Source organism: Hyla sarda, unplaced genomic scaffold (genome assembly GCF_029499605.1).
Source record: "Hyla sarda isolate aHylSar1 unplaced genomic scaffold, aHylSar1.hap1 scaffold_924, whole genome shotgun sequence".
In the NCBI taxonomy this organism is placed as follows: Eukaryota; Metazoa; Chordata; class Amphibia; order Anura; family Hylidae; genus Hyla; species Hyla sarda.
Genome location: NW_026610954.1, coordinates 56,321 through 73,039, shown reverse-complemented (window position 1 = coordinate 73,039; position 16,719 = coordinate 56,321). Strand labels below are relative to the sequence as shown.

At 46.3% G+C, this 16,719-nt stretch overlaps 7 non-coding genes across 7 annotated transcripts; all 7 read right to left on the bottom strand.

Annotated features, from left to right (window-relative positions):
* Positions 1-739: 739 nt before the first annotated feature.
* Positions 740-930, bottom strand: LOC130349844 (U2 spliceosomal RNA). Its single transcript, XR_008887078.1, has one exon. It is a non-coding gene; the product is annotated as a U2 spliceosomal RNA (small nuclear RNA).
* Positions 931-3,031: 2,101 nt separating this feature from the next.
* LOC130349843 (U2 spliceosomal RNA) lies at positions 3,032-3,222 on the bottom strand. The gene has a single exon (XR_008887077.1). It is a non-coding gene; the product is annotated as a U2 spliceosomal RNA (small nuclear RNA).
* Positions 3,223-5,307: 2,085 nt separating this feature from the next.
* LOC130349842 (U2 spliceosomal RNA) lies at positions 5,308-5,498 on the bottom strand. Its single transcript, XR_008887076.1, has one exon. It is a non-coding gene; the product is annotated as a U2 spliceosomal RNA (small nuclear RNA).
* Positions 5,499-7,591: 2,093 nt separating this feature from the next.
* Positions 7,592-7,782, bottom strand: LOC130349813 (U2 spliceosomal RNA). Its single transcript, XR_008887054.1, has one exon. It is a non-coding gene; the product is annotated as a U2 spliceosomal RNA (small nuclear RNA).
* A 2,101-nt stretch (positions 7,783-9,883) lies between these two features.
* On the bottom strand, positions 9,884-10,074 carry LOC130349812 (U2 spliceosomal RNA). Its single transcript, XR_008887053.1, has one exon. It is a non-coding gene; the product is annotated as a U2 spliceosomal RNA (small nuclear RNA).
* Positions 10,075-12,171: 2,097 nt separating this feature from the next.
* LOC130349875 (U2 spliceosomal RNA) lies at positions 12,172-12,363 on the bottom strand. Its single transcript, XR_008887106.1, has one exon. It is a non-coding gene; the product is annotated as a U2 spliceosomal RNA (small nuclear RNA).
* Positions 12,364-14,469: 2,106 nt separating this feature from the next.
* On the bottom strand, positions 14,470-14,660 carry LOC130349840 (U2 spliceosomal RNA). Its single transcript, XR_008887075.1, has one exon. It is a non-coding gene; the product is annotated as a U2 spliceosomal RNA (small nuclear RNA).
* Between the last annotated feature and the right edge of the window lie 2,059 nt (positions 14,661-16,719).

Genomic DNA, 16,719 nt, shown 5'->3' with positions numbered 1-16,719 from the left:
TAAAGCATAGATCTCAAAGTCTGTGCACAGAATTTAGCAAGGGCCTCGCACCTTCTGATGCATCAGGTAGGTGCACAATAGCATAGCCTAACCCTCTGTACTTTGGTCTATATTGATGCGGGACATAGACAGCCAGCTGATGACCAATCCATTAGTGCAATGGATGGCTGGAAGCATTTGTCTTTGCCTTTGCAATACCACAGAAGCAATGCATGGTCAATGTACAGCAATGACACACCTGTGTGAACAGCCAGGAGACCCCCCCCCCCCCCCCCCATGTTATGTTACATAGTTACATAGTTAGTACGGTCGAAAAAAGACATATGTCCATCACGTTCAACCAGGGAATTAAGGGGTAGGGGTGTGGCGCGATATTGGGGAAGGGATGAGATTTTATATTTCTTCATAAGCATTAATCTTATTTTGTCAATTAGGAACATTCAGCACCCACCCGCTATCAAGGCAGCTGCCTATCATGTCATGCCCTACCTGCACAGGTGTGCTGGCTACTCAAATGATCCAATTAAGGAGGCCATTTAGTCAGCAGCAGCAGAAGTCCTGTGCCTGGACGCTCCAACAGGGGCCAGACACAAGCAGAAGCAGAAGCAGCAGAAGCAGCAGCAGCACCACCTTTTGTTTTTTGGCTGCAGCAGCAGCAAGGCCCACAGGGCTGGCTAGCTGGCTAGCCAGCAAGCAGGTAGCAATGAAAGTAGGAATCTTTCTTTTTAACCCTGTAAGGGGGTGGTGCACTGTACCCGAAGATACTGCCATATCGGGTCAATGCATAGGGCGACGGAAGCAAGCTTCGAAATCGGCCCCCGTTCTCAAAAATCCATTTAATATATGGTCCCCAGATAGGGGACGTATCAGATATTAAACTGATAAGAACAGATACTACACTTGATCTTAGCCAAAAGGCCGAGAAGCGATAACCGTGAAAGGGGCGGGCCCAACAAGGTCCCCTTCATGGGCACTATCACTGCTTGCTGTCAGGGAGGCTGCCAGACAATTTTCCATGCACACTCTGGGCTGGGGGGCAGTCAACCACCAGTACACACAGCAGAACCTAAACCCATACCATTATTGCTAAGCAGCAAGACAGGGGCCCATTGCACTCCCACGGGGCCTTTTTAAATGCAATCCATAACCCGGATTTGCCAGGAACCCTTCTTACTCCTCCTACTTGCATGTGACACTGGGCTTAGGATCTGCATAGGAAACACACACACAAGCACACACCTACCTTTGTTGCCTGCAGATGCCTCCTTGGCTGTCCCCAAACGGTATCAAACCAACACCCACGGGAAGCTGTAAGCATAGAGGACATGCCTGCACCCCATTGGACTTACCTGTGTGGGTTAAATCCGGGTTATTTGACAACCTATGGCGGTGATGGTTCTGCTCAGGCAGAGCAGTGCTGATGCTCCTCATAAAGCTGTCGCTGCTGTGAAGGTTCTAGGTGACATCACAAATCCCTATGGTTACATACACAACAAAGCTGGGTTGTTGTTGTTTACACTCTGCAAGGCCTGTGGAAGTGAGTGACATCATAGCACTGTAGTTCTGAGGGTTCAAGATGGATGCAACAATCTCCTGTTGCTTCTATGAAGGCCGTAATAGACGACATCACCAAACAGCTCCATAGTCACATACACAGCAAAGGAGAGATGTTGTTTACACCTAGTGATGTCAGTGGTATTGAGTGACATCACAGCACAGTGCTAAGGCTCCTGGGCCTGGACACAGCAGCGGCTGCAATATCTCAACGGAGAATACGTTTATATCTATGTGTGTGTGTGCGCATATATATATATATATATATATATATATATATATATATATATATATATATATTTCTCCGCCGAAATCACTTTTAAACCCATTTCCACCTTTTTTTCCCTTCTCTTCCTCTTACTTTTTTTTCACGTTTTTTTACGTTTTTCTCCTTTTCGCCTCTTTTCTGGGCGTATTATTCTTCTTTTTCTTCTTTTTTTTCGTCTAATGCATACCCCATCAGTGCAGCAATGCTTATTCAATACCGCCAGCAGATGGAGACACTGGGGGATAATTTTCTAAGGATTTATACTGATTTTTCCTGTCTGAATTTGTCGCACAGAAAGTTGCAGGCCAAATATGTGTGACATTTCTGCGACTTTAGCTTCTAGAGCATTTTTACAACATTATACATAGGTGCTGAATACATAAAAAGCGACTGTTCAGCGACAGACAAGTCGCATCGGCTGAAAGTAGGCCAGAATGTCAGTCCATGTTGGAGCAGGTTTAGATACAGTCTAAAGCATAGATCTCAAAGTCTGTGCACAGAATTTAGCAAGGGCCTCGCACCTTCTGATGCATCAGGTAGGTGCACAATAGCATAGCCTAACCCTCTGTACTTTGGTCTATATTGATGCGGGACATAGACAGCCAGCTGATGACCAATCCATTAGTGCAATGGATGGCTGGAAGCATTTGTCTTTGCCTTTGCAATACCACAGAAGCAATGCATGGTCAATGTACAGCAATGACACACCTGTGTGAACAGCCAGGAGACCCCCCCCCCCCCCCCCCATGTTATGTTACATAGTTACATAGTTAGTACGGTCGAAAAAAGACATATGTCCATCACGTTCAACCAGGGAATTAAGGGGTAGGGGTGTGGCGCGATATTGGGGAAGGGATGAGATTTTATATTTCTTCATAAGCATTAATCTTATTTTGTCAATTAGGAACATTCAGCACCCACCCGCTATCAAGGCAGCTGCCTATCATGTCATGCCCTACCTGCACAGGTGTGCTGGCTACTCAAATGATCCAATTAAGGAGGCCATTTAGTCAGCAGCAGCAGAAGTCCTGTGCCTGGACGCTCCAACAGGGGCCAGACACAAGCAGAAGCAGAAGCAGCAGAAGCAGCAGCAGCACCACCTTTTGTTTTTTGGCTGCAGCAGCAGCAAGGCCCACAGGGCTGGCTAGCTGGCTAGCCAGCAAGCAGGTAGCAATGAAAGTAGGAATCTTTCTTTTTAACCCTGTAAGGGGGTGGTGCACTGTACCCGAAGATACTGCCATATCGGGTCAATGCATAGGGCGACGGAAGCAAGCTTCGAAATCGGCCCCCGTTCTCAAAAATCCATTTAATATATGGTCCCCAGATAGGGGACGTATCAGATATTAAACTGATAAGAACAGATACTACACTTGATCTTAGCCAAAAGGCCGAGAAGCGATAACCGTGAAAGGGGCGGGCCCAACAAGGTCCCCTTCATGGGCACTATCACTGCTTGCTGTCAGGGAGGCTGCCAGACAATTTTCCATGCACACTCTGGGCTGGGGGGCAGTCAACCACCAGTACACACAGCAGAACCTAAACCCATACCATTATTGCTAAGCAGCAAGACAGGGGCCCATTGCACTCCCACGGGGCCTTTTTAAATGCAATCCATAACCCGGATTTGCCAGGAACCCTTCTTACTCCTCCTACTTGCATGTGACACTGGGCTTAGGATCTGCATAGGAAACACACACACAAGCACACACCTACCTTTGTTGCCTGCAGATGCCTCCTTGGCTGTCCCCAAACGGTATCAAACCAACACCCACGGGAAGCTGTAAGCATAGAGGACATGCCTGCACCCCATTGGACTTACCTGTGTGGGTTAAATCCGGGTTATTTGACAACCTATGGCGGTGATGGTTCTGCTCAGGCAGAGCAGTGCTGATGCTCCTCATAAAGCTGTCGCTGCTGTGAAGGTTCTAGGTGACATCACAAATCCCTATGGTTACATACACAACAAAGCTGGGTTGTTGTTGTTTACACTCTGCAAGGCCTGTGGAAGTGAGTGACATCATAGCACTGTAGTTCTGAGGGTTCAAGATGGATGCAACAATCTCCTGTTGCTTCTATGAAGGCCGTAATAGACGACATCACCAAACAGCTCCATAGTCACATACACAGCAAAGGAGAGATGTTGTTTACACCTAGTGATGTCAGTGGTATTGAGTGACATCACAGCACAGTGCTAAGGCTCCTGGGCCTGGACACAGCAGCGGCTGCAATATCTCAACGGAGAATACGTTTATATCTATGTGTGTGTGTGCGCATATATATATATATATATATATATATATATATATATATTTCTCCGCCGAAATCACTTTTAAACCCATTTCCACCTTTTTTTCCCTTCTCTTCCTCTTACTTTTTTTTCACGTTTTTTTACGTTTTTCTCCTTTTCGCCTCTTTTCTGGGCGTATTATTCTTCTTTTTCTTCTTTTTTTTCGTCTAATGCATACCCCATCAGTGCAGCAATGCTTATTCAATACCGCCAGCAGATGGAGACACTGGGGGATAATTTTCTAAGGATTTATACTGATTTTTCCTGTCTGAATTTGTCGCACAGAAAGTTGCAGGCCAAATATGTGTGACATTTCTGCGACTTTAGCTTCTAGAGCATTTTTACAACATTATACATAGGTGCTGAATACATAAAAAGCGACTGTTCAGCGACAGACAAGTCGCATCGGCTGAAAGTAGGCCAGAATGTCAGTCCATGTTGGAGCAGGTTTAGATACAGTCTAAAGCATAGATCTCAAAGTCTGTGCACAGAATTTAGAAAGGGCCTCGCACCTTCTGATGCATCAGGTAGGTGCACAATAGCATAGCCTAACCCTCTGTACTTTGGTCTATATTGATGCGGGACATAGACAGCCAGCTGATGACCAATCCATTAGTGCAATGGATGGCTGGAAGCATTTGTCTTTGCCTTTGCAATACCACAGAAGCAATGCATGGTCAATGTACAGCAATGACACACCTGTGTGAACAGCCAGGAGACCCCCCCCCCCCCCCCATGTTATGTTACATAGTTACATAGTTAGTACGGTCGAAAAAAGACATATGTCCATCACGTTCAACCAGGGAATTAAGGGGTAGGGGTGTGGCGCGATATTGGGGAAGGGATGAGATTTTATATTTCTTCATAAGCATTAATCTTATTTTGTCAATTAGGAACATTCAGCACCCACCCGCTATCAAGGCAGCTGCCTATCATGTCATGCCCTACCTGCACAGGTGTGCTGGCTACTCAAATGATCCAATTAAGGAGGCCATTTAGTCAGCAGCAGCAGAAGTCCTGTGCCTGGACGCTCCAACAGGGGCCAGACACAAGCAGAAGCAGAAGCAGCAGAAGCAGCAGCAGCACCACCTTTTGTTTTTTGGCTGCAGCAGCAGCAAGGCCCACAGGGCTGGCTAGCTGGCTAGCCAGCAAGCAGGTAGCAATGAAAGTAGGAATCTTTCTTTTTAACCCTGTAAGGGGGTGGTGCACTGTACCCGAAGATACTGCCATATCGGGTCAATGCATAGGGCGACGGAAGCAAGCTTCGAAATCGGCCCCCGTTCTCAAAAATCCATTTAATATATGGTCCCCAGATAGGGGACGTATCAGATATTAAACTGATAAGAACAGATACTACACTTGATCTTAGCCAAAAGGCCGAGAAGCGATAACCGTGAAAGGGGCGGGCCCAACAAGGTCCCCTTCATGGGCACTATCACTGCTTGCTGTCAGGGAGGCTGCCAGACAATTTTCCATGCACACTCTGGGCTGGGGGGCAGTCAACCACCAGTACACACAGCAGAACCTAAACCCATACCATTATTGCTAAGCAGCAAGACAGGGGCCCATTGCACTCCCACGGGGCCTTTTTAAATGCAATCCATAACCCGGATTTGCCAGGAACCCTTCTTACTCCTCCTACTTGCATGTGACACTGGGCTTAGGATCTGCATAGGAAACACACACACAAGCACACACCTACCTTTGTTGCCTGCAGATGCCTCCTTGGCTGTCCCCAAACGGTATCAAACCAACACCCACGGGAAGCTGTAAGCATAGAGGACATGCCTGCACCCCATTGGACTTACCTGTGTGGGTTAAATCCGGGTTATTTGACAACCTATGGCGGTGATGGTTCTGCTCAGGCAGAGCAGTGCTGATGCTCCTCATAAAGCTGTCGCTGCTGTGAAGGTTCTAGGTGACATCACAAATCCCTATGGTTACATACACAACAAAGCTGGGTTGTTGTTGTTTACACTCTGCAAGGCCTGTGGAAGTGAGTGACATCATAGCACTGTAGTTCTGAGGGTTCAAGATGGATGCAACAATCTCCTGTTGCTTCTATGAAGGCCGTAATAGACGACATCACCAAACAGCTCCATAGTCACATACACAGCAAAGGAGAGATGTTGTTTACACCTAGTGATGTCAGTGGTATTGAGTGACATCACAGCACAGTGCTAAGGCTCCTGGGCCTGGACACAGCAGCGGCTGCAATATCTCAACGGAGAATACGTTTATATCTATGTGTGTGTGTGCGCATATATATATATATATATATATATATATATATATATATATATTTCTCCGCCGAAATCACTTTTAAACCCATTTCCACCTTTTTTTCCCTTCTCTTCCTCTTACTTTTTTTTCACGTTTTTTTACGTTTTTCTCCTTTTCGCCTCTTTTCTGGGCGTATTATTCTTCTTTTTCTTCTTTTTTTTCGTCTAATGCATACCCCATCAGTGCAGCAATGCTTATTCAATACCGCCAGCAGATGGAGACACTGGGGGATAATTTTCTAAGGATTTATACTGATTTTTCCTGTCTGAATTTGTCGCACAGAAAGTTGCAGGCCAAATATGTGTGACATTTCTGCGACTTTAGCTTCTAGAGCATTTTTACAACATTATACATAGGTGCTGAATACATAAAAAGCGACTGTTCAGCGACAGACAAGTCGCATCGGCTGAAAGTAGGCCAGAATGTCAGTCCATGTTGGAGCAGGTTTAGATACAGTCTAAAGCATAGATCTCAAAGTCTGTGCACAGAATTTAGCAAGGGCCTCGCACCTTCTGATGCATCAGGTAGGTGCACAATAGCATAGCCTAACCCTCTGTACTTTGGTCTATATTGATGCGGGACATAGACAGCCAGCTGATGACCAATCCATTAGTGCAATGGATGGCTGGAAGCATTTGTCTTTGCCTTTGCAATACCACAGAAGCAATGCATGGTCAATGTACAGCAATGACACACCTGTGTGAACAGCCAGGAGACCCCCCCCCCCCCCCCCCCCATGTTATGTTACATAGTTACATAGTTAGTACGGTCGAAAAAAGACATATGTCCATCACGTTCAACCAGGGAATTAAGGGGTAGGGGTGTGGCGCGATATTGGGGAAGGGATGAGATTTTATATTTCTTCATAAGCATTAATCTTATTTTGTCAATTAGGAACATTCAGCACCCACCCGCTATCAAGGCAGCTGCCTATCATGTCATGCCCTACCTGCACAGGTGTGCTGGCTACTCAAATGATCCAATTAAGGAGGCCATTTAGTCAGCAGCAGCAGAAGTCCTGTGCCTGGACGCTCCAACAGGGGCCAGACACAAGCAGAAGCAGAAGCAGCAGAAGCAGCAGCAGCACCACCTTTTGTTTTTTGGCTGCAGCAGCAGCAAGGCCCACAGGGCTGGCTAGCTGGCTAGCCAGCAAGCAGGTAGCAATGAAAGTAGGAATCTTTCTTTTTAACCCTGTAAGGGGGTGGTGCACTGTACCCGAAGATACTGCCATATCGGGTCAATGCATAGGGCGACGGAAGCAAGCTTCGAAATCGGCCCCCGTTCTCAAAAATCCATTTAATATATGGTCCCCAGATAGGGGACGTATCAGATATTAAACTGATAAGAACAGATACTACACTTGATCTTAGCCAAAAGGCCGTGAAGCGATAACCGTGAAAGGGGCGGGCCCAACAAGGTCCCCTTCATGGGCACTATCACTGCTTGCTGTCAGGGAGGCTGCCAGACAATTTTCCATGCACACTCTGGGCTGGGGGGCAGTCAACCACCAGTACACACAGCAGAACCTAAACCCATACCATTATTGCTAAGCAGCAAGACAGGGGCCCATTGCACTCCCACGGGGCCTTTTTAAATGCAATCCATAACCCGGATTTGCCAGGAACCCTTCTTACTCCTCCTACTTGCATGTGACACTGGGCTTAGGATCTGCATAGGAAACACACACACAAGCACACACCTACCTTTGTTGCCTGCAGATGCCTCCTTGGCTGTCCCCAAACGGTATCAAACCAACACCCACGGGAAGCTGTAAGCATAGAGGACATGCCTGCACCCCATTGGACTTACCTGTGTGGGTTAAATCCGGGTTATTTGACAACCTATGGCGGTGATGGTTCTGCTCAGGCAGAGCAGTGCTGATGCTCCTCATAAAGCTGTCGCTGCTGTGAAGGTTCTAGGTGACATCACAAATCCCTATGGTTACATACACAACAAAGCTGGGTTGTTGTTGTTTACACTCTGCAAGGCCTGTGGAAGTGAGTGACATCATAGCACTGTAGTTCTGAGGGTTCAAGATGGATGCAACAATCTCCTGTTGCTTCTATGAAGGCCGTAATAGACGACATCACCAAACAGCTCCATAGTCACATACACAGCAAAGGAGAGATGTTGTTTACACCTAGTGATGTCAGTGGTATTGAGTGACATCACAGCACAGTGCTAAGGCTCCTGGGCCTGGACACAGCAGCGGCTGCAATATCTCAACGGAGAATACGTTTATATCTATGTGTGTGTGTGCGCATATATATATATATATATATATATATATATATATATATATATATATATTTCTCCGCCAAAATCACTTTTAAACCCATTTCCACCTTTTTTTCCCTTCTCTTCCTCTTACTTTTTTTTCACGTTTTTTTACGTTTTTCTCCTTTTCGCCTCTTTTCTGGGCGTATTATTCTTCTTTTTCTTCTTTTTTTTCGTCTAATGCATACCCCATCAGTGCAGCAATGCTTATTCAATACCGCCAGCAGATGGAGACACTGGGGGATAATTTTCTAAGGATTTATACTGATTTTTCCTGTCTGAATTTGTCGCACAGAAAGTTGCAGGCCAAATATGTGTGACATTTCTGCGACTTTAGCTTCTAGAGCATTTTTACAACATTATACATAGGTGCTGAATACATAAAAAGCGACTGTTCAGCGACAGACAAGTCGCATCGGCTGAAAGTAGGCCAGAATGTCAGTCCATGTTGGAGCAGGTTTAGATACAGTCTAAAGCATAGATCTCAAAGTCTGTGCACAGAATTTAGCAAGGGCCTCGCACCTTCTGATGCATCAGGTAGGTGCACAATAGCATAGCCTAACCCTCTGTACTTTGGTCTATATTGATGCGGGACATAGACAGCCAGCTGATGACCAATCCATTAGTGCAATGGATGGCTGGAAGCATTTGTCTTTGCCTTTGCAATACCACAGAAGCAATGCATGGTCAATGTACAGCAATGACACACCTGTGTGAACAGCCAGGAGACCCCCCCCCCCCCCCCCCCCATGTTATGTTACATAGTTACATAGTTAGTACGGTCGAAAAAAGACATATGTCCCATCACGTTCAACCAGGGAATTAAGGGGTAGGGGTGTGGCGCGATATTGGGGAAGGGATGAGATTTTATATTTCTTCATAAGCATTAATCTTATTTTGTCAATTAGGAACATTCAGCACCCCACCCGCTATCAAGGCAGCTGCCTATCATGTCATGCCCTACCTGCACAGGTGTGCTGGCTACTCAAATGATCCAATTAAGGAGGCCATTTAGTCAGCAGCAGCAGAAGTCCTGTGCCTGGACGCTCCAACAGGGGCCAGACACAAGCAGAAGCAGAAGCAGCAGAAGCAGCAGCAGCACCACCTTTTGTTTTTTGGCTGCAGCAGCAGCAAGGCCCACAGGGCTGGCTAGCTGGCTAGCCAGCAAGCAGGTAGCAATGAAAGTAGGAATCTTTCTTTTTAACCCTGTAAGGGGGTGGTGCACTGTACCCGAAGATACTGCCATATCGGGTCAATGCATAGGGCGACGGAAGCAAGCTTCGAAATCGGCCCCCGTTCTCAAAAATCCATTTAATATATGGTCCCCAGATAGGGGACGTATCAGATATTAAACTGATAAGAACAGATACTACACTTGATCTTAGCCAAAAGGCCGTGAAGCGATAACCGTGAAAGGGGCGGGCCCAACAAGGTCCCCTTCATGGGCACTATCACTGCTTGCTGTCAGGGAGGCTGCCAGACAATTTTCCATGCACACTCTGGGCTGGGGGGCAGTCAACCACCAGTACACACAGCAGAACCTAAACCCATACCATTATTGCTAAGCAGCAAGACAGGGGCCCATTGCACTCCCACGGGGCCTTTTTAAATGCAATCCATAACCCGGATTTGCCAGGAACCCTTCTTACTCCTCCTACTTGCATGTGACACTGGGCTTAGGATCTGCATAGGAAACACACACACAAGCACACACCTACCTTTGTTGCCTGCAGATGCCTCCTTGGCTGTCCCCAAACGGTATCAAACCAACACCCACGGGAAGCTGTAAGCATAGAGGACATGCCTGCACCCCATTGGACTTACCTGTGTGGGTTAAATCCGGGTTATTTGACAACCTATGGCGGTGATGGTTCTGCTCAGGCAGAGCAGTGCTGATGCTCCTCATAAAGCTGTCGCTGCTGTGAAGGTTCTAGGTGACATCACAAATCCCTATGGTTACATACACAACAAAGCTGGGTTGTTGTTGTTTACACTCTGCAAGGCCTGTGGAAGTGAGTGACATCATAGCACTGTAGTTCTGAGGGTTCAAGATGGATGCAACAATCTCCTGTTGCTTCTATGAAGGCCGTAATAGACGACATCACCAAACAGCTCCATAGTCACATACACAGCAAAGGAGAGATGTTGTTTACACCTAGTGATGTCAGTGGTATTGAGTGACATCACAGCACAGTGCTAAGGCTCCTGGGCCTGGACACAGCAGCGGCTGCAATATCTCAACGGAGAATACGTTTATATCTATGTGTGTGTGTGCGCATATATATATATATATATATATATATATATATATATATATATATATATTTCTCCGCCAAAATCACTTTTAAACCATTTACACCTTTTTTTCCCTTCTCTTCCTCTTACTTTTTTTTCACGTTTTTTTACGTTTTTCTCCTTTTCGCCTCTTTTCTGGGCGTATTATTCTTCTTTTTCTTCTTTTTTTTCGTCTAATGCATACCCCATCAGTGCAGCAATGCTTATTCAATACCGCCAGCAGATGGAGACACTGGGGGATAATTTCTAAGGATTTATACTGATTTTTCCTGTCTGAATTTGTCGCACAGAAAGTTGCAGGCCAAATATGTGTGACATTTCTGCGACTTTAGCTTCTAGAGCATTTTTACAAACATTATACATAGGTGCTGAATACATAAAAAGCGACTGTTCAGCGACAGACAAGTCGCATCGGCTGAAAGTAGGCCAGAATGTCAGTCCATGTTGGAGCAGGTTTAGATACAGTCTAAAGCATAGATCTCAAAGTCTGTGCACAGAATTTAGCAAGGGCCTCGCACCTTCTGATGCATCAGGTAGGTGCACAATAGCATAGCCTAACCCTCTGTACTTTGGTCTATATTGATGCGGGACATAGACAGCCAGCTGATGACCAATCCATTAGTGCAATGGATGGCTGGAAGCATTTGTCTTTGCCTTTGCAAATACCACAGAAGCAATGCATGGTCAATGTACAGCAATGACACACCTGTGTGAACAGCCAGGAGACCCCCCCCCCCCCCCCCATGTTATGTTACATAGTTACATAGTTAGTACGGTCGAAAAAAGACATATGTCCATCACGTTCAACCAGGGAATTAAGGGGTAGGGGTGTGGCGCGATATTGGGGAAGGGATGAGATTTTATATTTCTTCATAAGCATTAATCTTATTTTGTCAATTAGGAACATTCAGCACCCACCCGCTATCAAGGCAGCTGCCTATCATGTCATGCCCTACCTGCACAGGTGTGCTGGCTACTCAAATGATCCCAATTAAGGAGGCCATTTAGTCAGCAGCAGCAGAAGTCCTGTGCCTGGACGCTCCAACAGGGGCCAGACACAAGCAGAAGCAGAAGCAGCAGAAGCAGCAGCAGCACCACCTTTTGTTTTTTGGCTGCAGCAGCAGCAAGGCCCACAGGGCTGGCTAGCTGGCTAGCCAGCAAGCAGGTAGCAATGAAAGTAGGAATCTTTCTTTTTAACCCTGTAAGGGGGTGGTGCACTGTACCCGAAGATACTGCCATATCGGGTCAATGCATAGGGCGACGGAAGCAAGCTTCGAAATCGGCCCCCCGTTCTCAAAAATCCATTTAATATATGGTCCCCAGATAGGGGACGTATCAGATATTAAACTGATAAGAACAGATACTACACTTGATCTTAGCCAAAAGGCCGAGAAGCGATAACCGTGAAAGGGGCGGGCCCAACAAGGTCCCCTTCATGGGCACTATCACTGCTTGCTGTCAGGGAGGCTGCCAGACAATTTTCCATGCACACTCTGGGCTGGGGGGCAGTCAACCACCAGTACACACAGCAGAACCTAAACCCCATACCATTATTGCTAAGCAGCAAGACAGGGGCCCATTGCACTCCCACGGGGCCTTTTTAAATGCAATCCATAACCCGGATTTGCCAGGAACCCTTCTTACTCCTCCTACTTGCATGTGACACTGGGCTTAGGATCTGCATAGGAAACACACACACAAGCACACACCCTACCTTTGTTGCCTGCAGATGCCTCCTTGGCTGTCCCCCAAACGGTATCAAACCAACACCCACGGGAAGCTGTAAGCATAGAGGACATGCCTGCACCCCATTGGACTTACCTGTGTGGGTTAAATCCGGGTTATTTGACAACCTATGGCGGTGATGGTTCTGCTCAGGCAGAGCAGTGCTGATGCTCCTCATAAAGCTGTCGCTGCTGTGAAGGTTCTAGGTGACATCACAAATCCCTATGGTTACATACACAACAAAGCTGGGTTGTTGTTGTTTACACTCTGCAAGGCCTGTGGAAGTGAGTGACATCATAGCACTGTAGTTCTGAGGGTTCAAGATGGATGCAACAATCTCCTGTTGCTTCTATGAAGGCCGTAATAGACGACATCACCAAACAGCTCCATAGTCACATACACAGCAAAGGAGAGATGTTGTTTACACCTAGTGATGTCAGTGGTATTGAGTGACATCACAGCACAGTGCTAAGGCTCCTGGGCCTGGACACAGCAGCGGCTGCAATATCTCAACGGAGAATACGTTTATATCTATGTGTGTGTGTGCGCATATATATATATATATATATATATATATATATATATATATATATATATATTTCTCCGCCGAAATCACTTTTAAACCCATTTCCACCTTTTTTTCCCTTCTCTTCCTCTTACTTTTTTTTCACGTTTTTTTACGTTTTTCTCCTTTTCGCCTCTTTTCTGGGCGTATTATTCTTCTTTTTCTTCTTTTTTTTTCGTCTAATGCATACCCCATCAGTGCAGCAATGCTTATTCAATACCGCCAGCAGATGGAGACACTGGGGGATAATTTTCTAAGGATTTATACTGATTTTTCCTGTCTGAATTTGTCGCACAGAAAGTTGCAGGCCAAATATGTGTGACATTTCTGCGACTTTAGCTTCTAGAGCATTTTTACAACATTATACATAGGTGCTGAATACATAAAAAGCGACTGTTCAGCGACAGACAAGTCGCATCGGCTGAAAGTAGGCCAGAATGTCAGTCCATGTTGGAGCAGGTTTAGATACAGTCTAAAGCATAGATCTCAAAGTCTGTGCACAGAATTTAGCAAGGGCCTCGCACCTTCTGATGCATCAGGTAGGTGCACAATAGCATAGCCTAACCCTCTGTACTTTGGTCTATATTGATGCGGGACATAGACAGCCAGCTGATGACCAATCCATTAGTGCAATGGATGGCTGGAAGCATTTGTCTTTGCCTTTGCAATACCACAGAAGCAATGCATGGTCAATGTACAGCAATGACACACCTGTGTGAACAGCCAGGAGACCCCCCCCCCCCCCCCCCCCCATGTTATGTTACATAGTTACATAGTTAGTACGGTCGAAAAAAGACATATGTCCATCACGTTCAACCAGGGAATTAAGGGGTAGGGGTGTGGCGCGATATTGGGGAAGGGATGAGATTTTATATTTCTTCATAAGCATTAATCTTATTTTGTCAATTAGGAACATTCAGCACCCACCCGCTATCAAGGCAGCTGCCTATCATGTCATGCCCTACCTGCACAGGTGTGCTGGCTACTCAAATGATCCAATTAAGGAGGCCATTTAGTCAGCAGCAGCAGAAGTCCTGTGCCTGGACGCTCCAACAGGGGCCAGACACAAGCAGAAGCAGAAGCAGCAGAAGCAGCAGCAGCACCACCTTTTGTTTTTTGGCTGCAGCAGCAGCAAGGCCCACAGGGCTGGCTAGCTGGCTAGCCAGCAAGCAGGTAGCAATGAAAGTAGGAATCTTTCTTTTTAACCCTGTAAGGGGGTGGTGCACTGTACCCGAAGATACTGCCATATCGGGTCAATGCATAGGGCGACGGAAGCAAGCTTCGAAATCGGCCCCCGTTCTCAAAAATCCATTTAATATATGGTCCCCAGATAGGGGACGTATCAGATATTAAACTGATAAGAACAGATACTACACTTGATCTTAGCCAAAAGGCCGAGAAGCGATAACCGTGAAAGGGGCGGGCCCAACAAGGTCCCCTTCATGGGCACTATCACTGCTTGCTGTCAGGGAGGCTGCCAGACAATTTTCCATGCACACTCTGGGCTGGGGGGCAGTCAACCACCAGTACACACAGCAGAACCTAAACCCATACCATTATTGCTAAGCAGCAAGACAGGGGCCCATTGCACTCCCACGGGGCCTTTTTAAATGCAATCCATAACCCGGATTTGCCAGGAACCCTTCTTACTCCTCCTACTTGCATGTGACACTGGGCTTAGGATCTGCATAGGAAACACACACACAAGCACACACCTACCTTTGTTGCCTGCAGATGCCTCCTTGGCTGTCCCCAAACGGTATCAAACCAACACCCACGGGAAGCTGTAAGCATAGAGGACATGCCTGCACCCCATTGGACTTACCTGTGTGGGTTAAATCCGGGTTATTTGACAACCTATGGCGGTGATGGTTCTGCTCAGGCAGAGCAGTGCTGATGCTCCTCATAAAGCTGTCGCTGCTGTGAAGGTTCTAGGTGACATCACAAATCCCTTTGGTTACATACACAACAAAGCTGGGTTGTTGTTGTTTACACTCTGCAAGGCCTGTGGAAGTGAGTGACATCATAGCACTGTAGTTCTGAGGGTTCAAGATGGATGCAACAATCTCCTGTTGCTTCTATGAAGGCCGTAATAGACGACATCACCAAACAGCTCCATAGTCACATACACAGCAAAGGAGAGATGTTGTTTACACCTAGTGATGTCAGTGGTATTGAGTGACATCACAGCACAGTGCTAAGGCTCCTGGGCCTGGACACAGCAGCGGCTGCAATATCTCAACGGAGAATACGTTTATATCTATGTGTGTGTGTGCGCATATATATATATATATATATATATATATATATATATATATATTTCTCCGCCGAAATCACTTTTAAACCCATTTCCACCTTTTTTTCCCTTCTCTTCCTCTTACTTTTTTTTCACGTTTTTTTACGTTTTTCTCCTTTTCGCCTCTTTTCTGGGCGTATTATTCTTCTTTTTCTTCTTTTTTTTCGTCTAATGCATACCCCATCAGTGCAGCAATGCTTATTCAATACCGCCAGCAGATGGAGACACTGGGGGATAATTTTCTAAGGATTTATACTGATTTTTCCTGTCTGAATTTGTCGCACAGAAAGTTGCAGGCCAAATATGTGTGACATTTCTGCGACTTTAGCTTCTAGAGCATTTTTACAACATTATACATAGGTGCTGAATACATAAAAAGCGACTGTTCAGCGACAGACAAGTCGCATCGGTTGAAAGTAGGCCAGAATGTCAGTCCATGTTGGAGCAGGTTTAGATACAGTCTAAAGCATAGATCTCAAAGTCTGTGCACAGAATTTAGCAAGGGCCTCGCACCTTCTGATGCATCAGGTAGGTGCACAATAGCATAGCCTAACCCTCTGTACTTTGGTCTATATTGATGCGGGACATAGACAGCCAGCTGATGACCAATCCATTAGTGCAATGGATGGCTGGAAGCATTTGTCTTTGCCTTTGCAATACCACAGAAGCAATGCATGGTCAATGTACAGCAATGACACACCTGTGTGAACAGCCAGGAGACCCCCCCCCCCCCATGTTATGTTACATAGTTACATAGTTAGTACGGTCGAAAAAAGACATATGTCCATCACGTTCAACCAGGGAATTAAGGGGTAGGGGTGTGGCGCGATATTGGGGAAGGGATGAGATTTTATATTTCTTCATAAGCATTAATCTTATTTTGTCAATTAGGAACATTCAGCACCCACCCGCTATCAAGGCAGCTGCCTATCATGTCATGCCCTACCTGCACAGGTGTGCTGGCTACTCAAATGATCCAATTAAGGAGGCCATTTAGTCAGCAGCAGCAGAAGTCCTGTGCCTGGACGCTCCAACAGGGGCCAGACACAAGCAGAAGCAGCAGAAGCAGCAGCAGCACCACCTTTTGTTTTTTGGCTGCAGCAGCAGCAAGGCCCACAGGGCTGGCTAGCTGGCTAGCCAGCAAGCAGGTAGCAATGAAAGTAGGAATC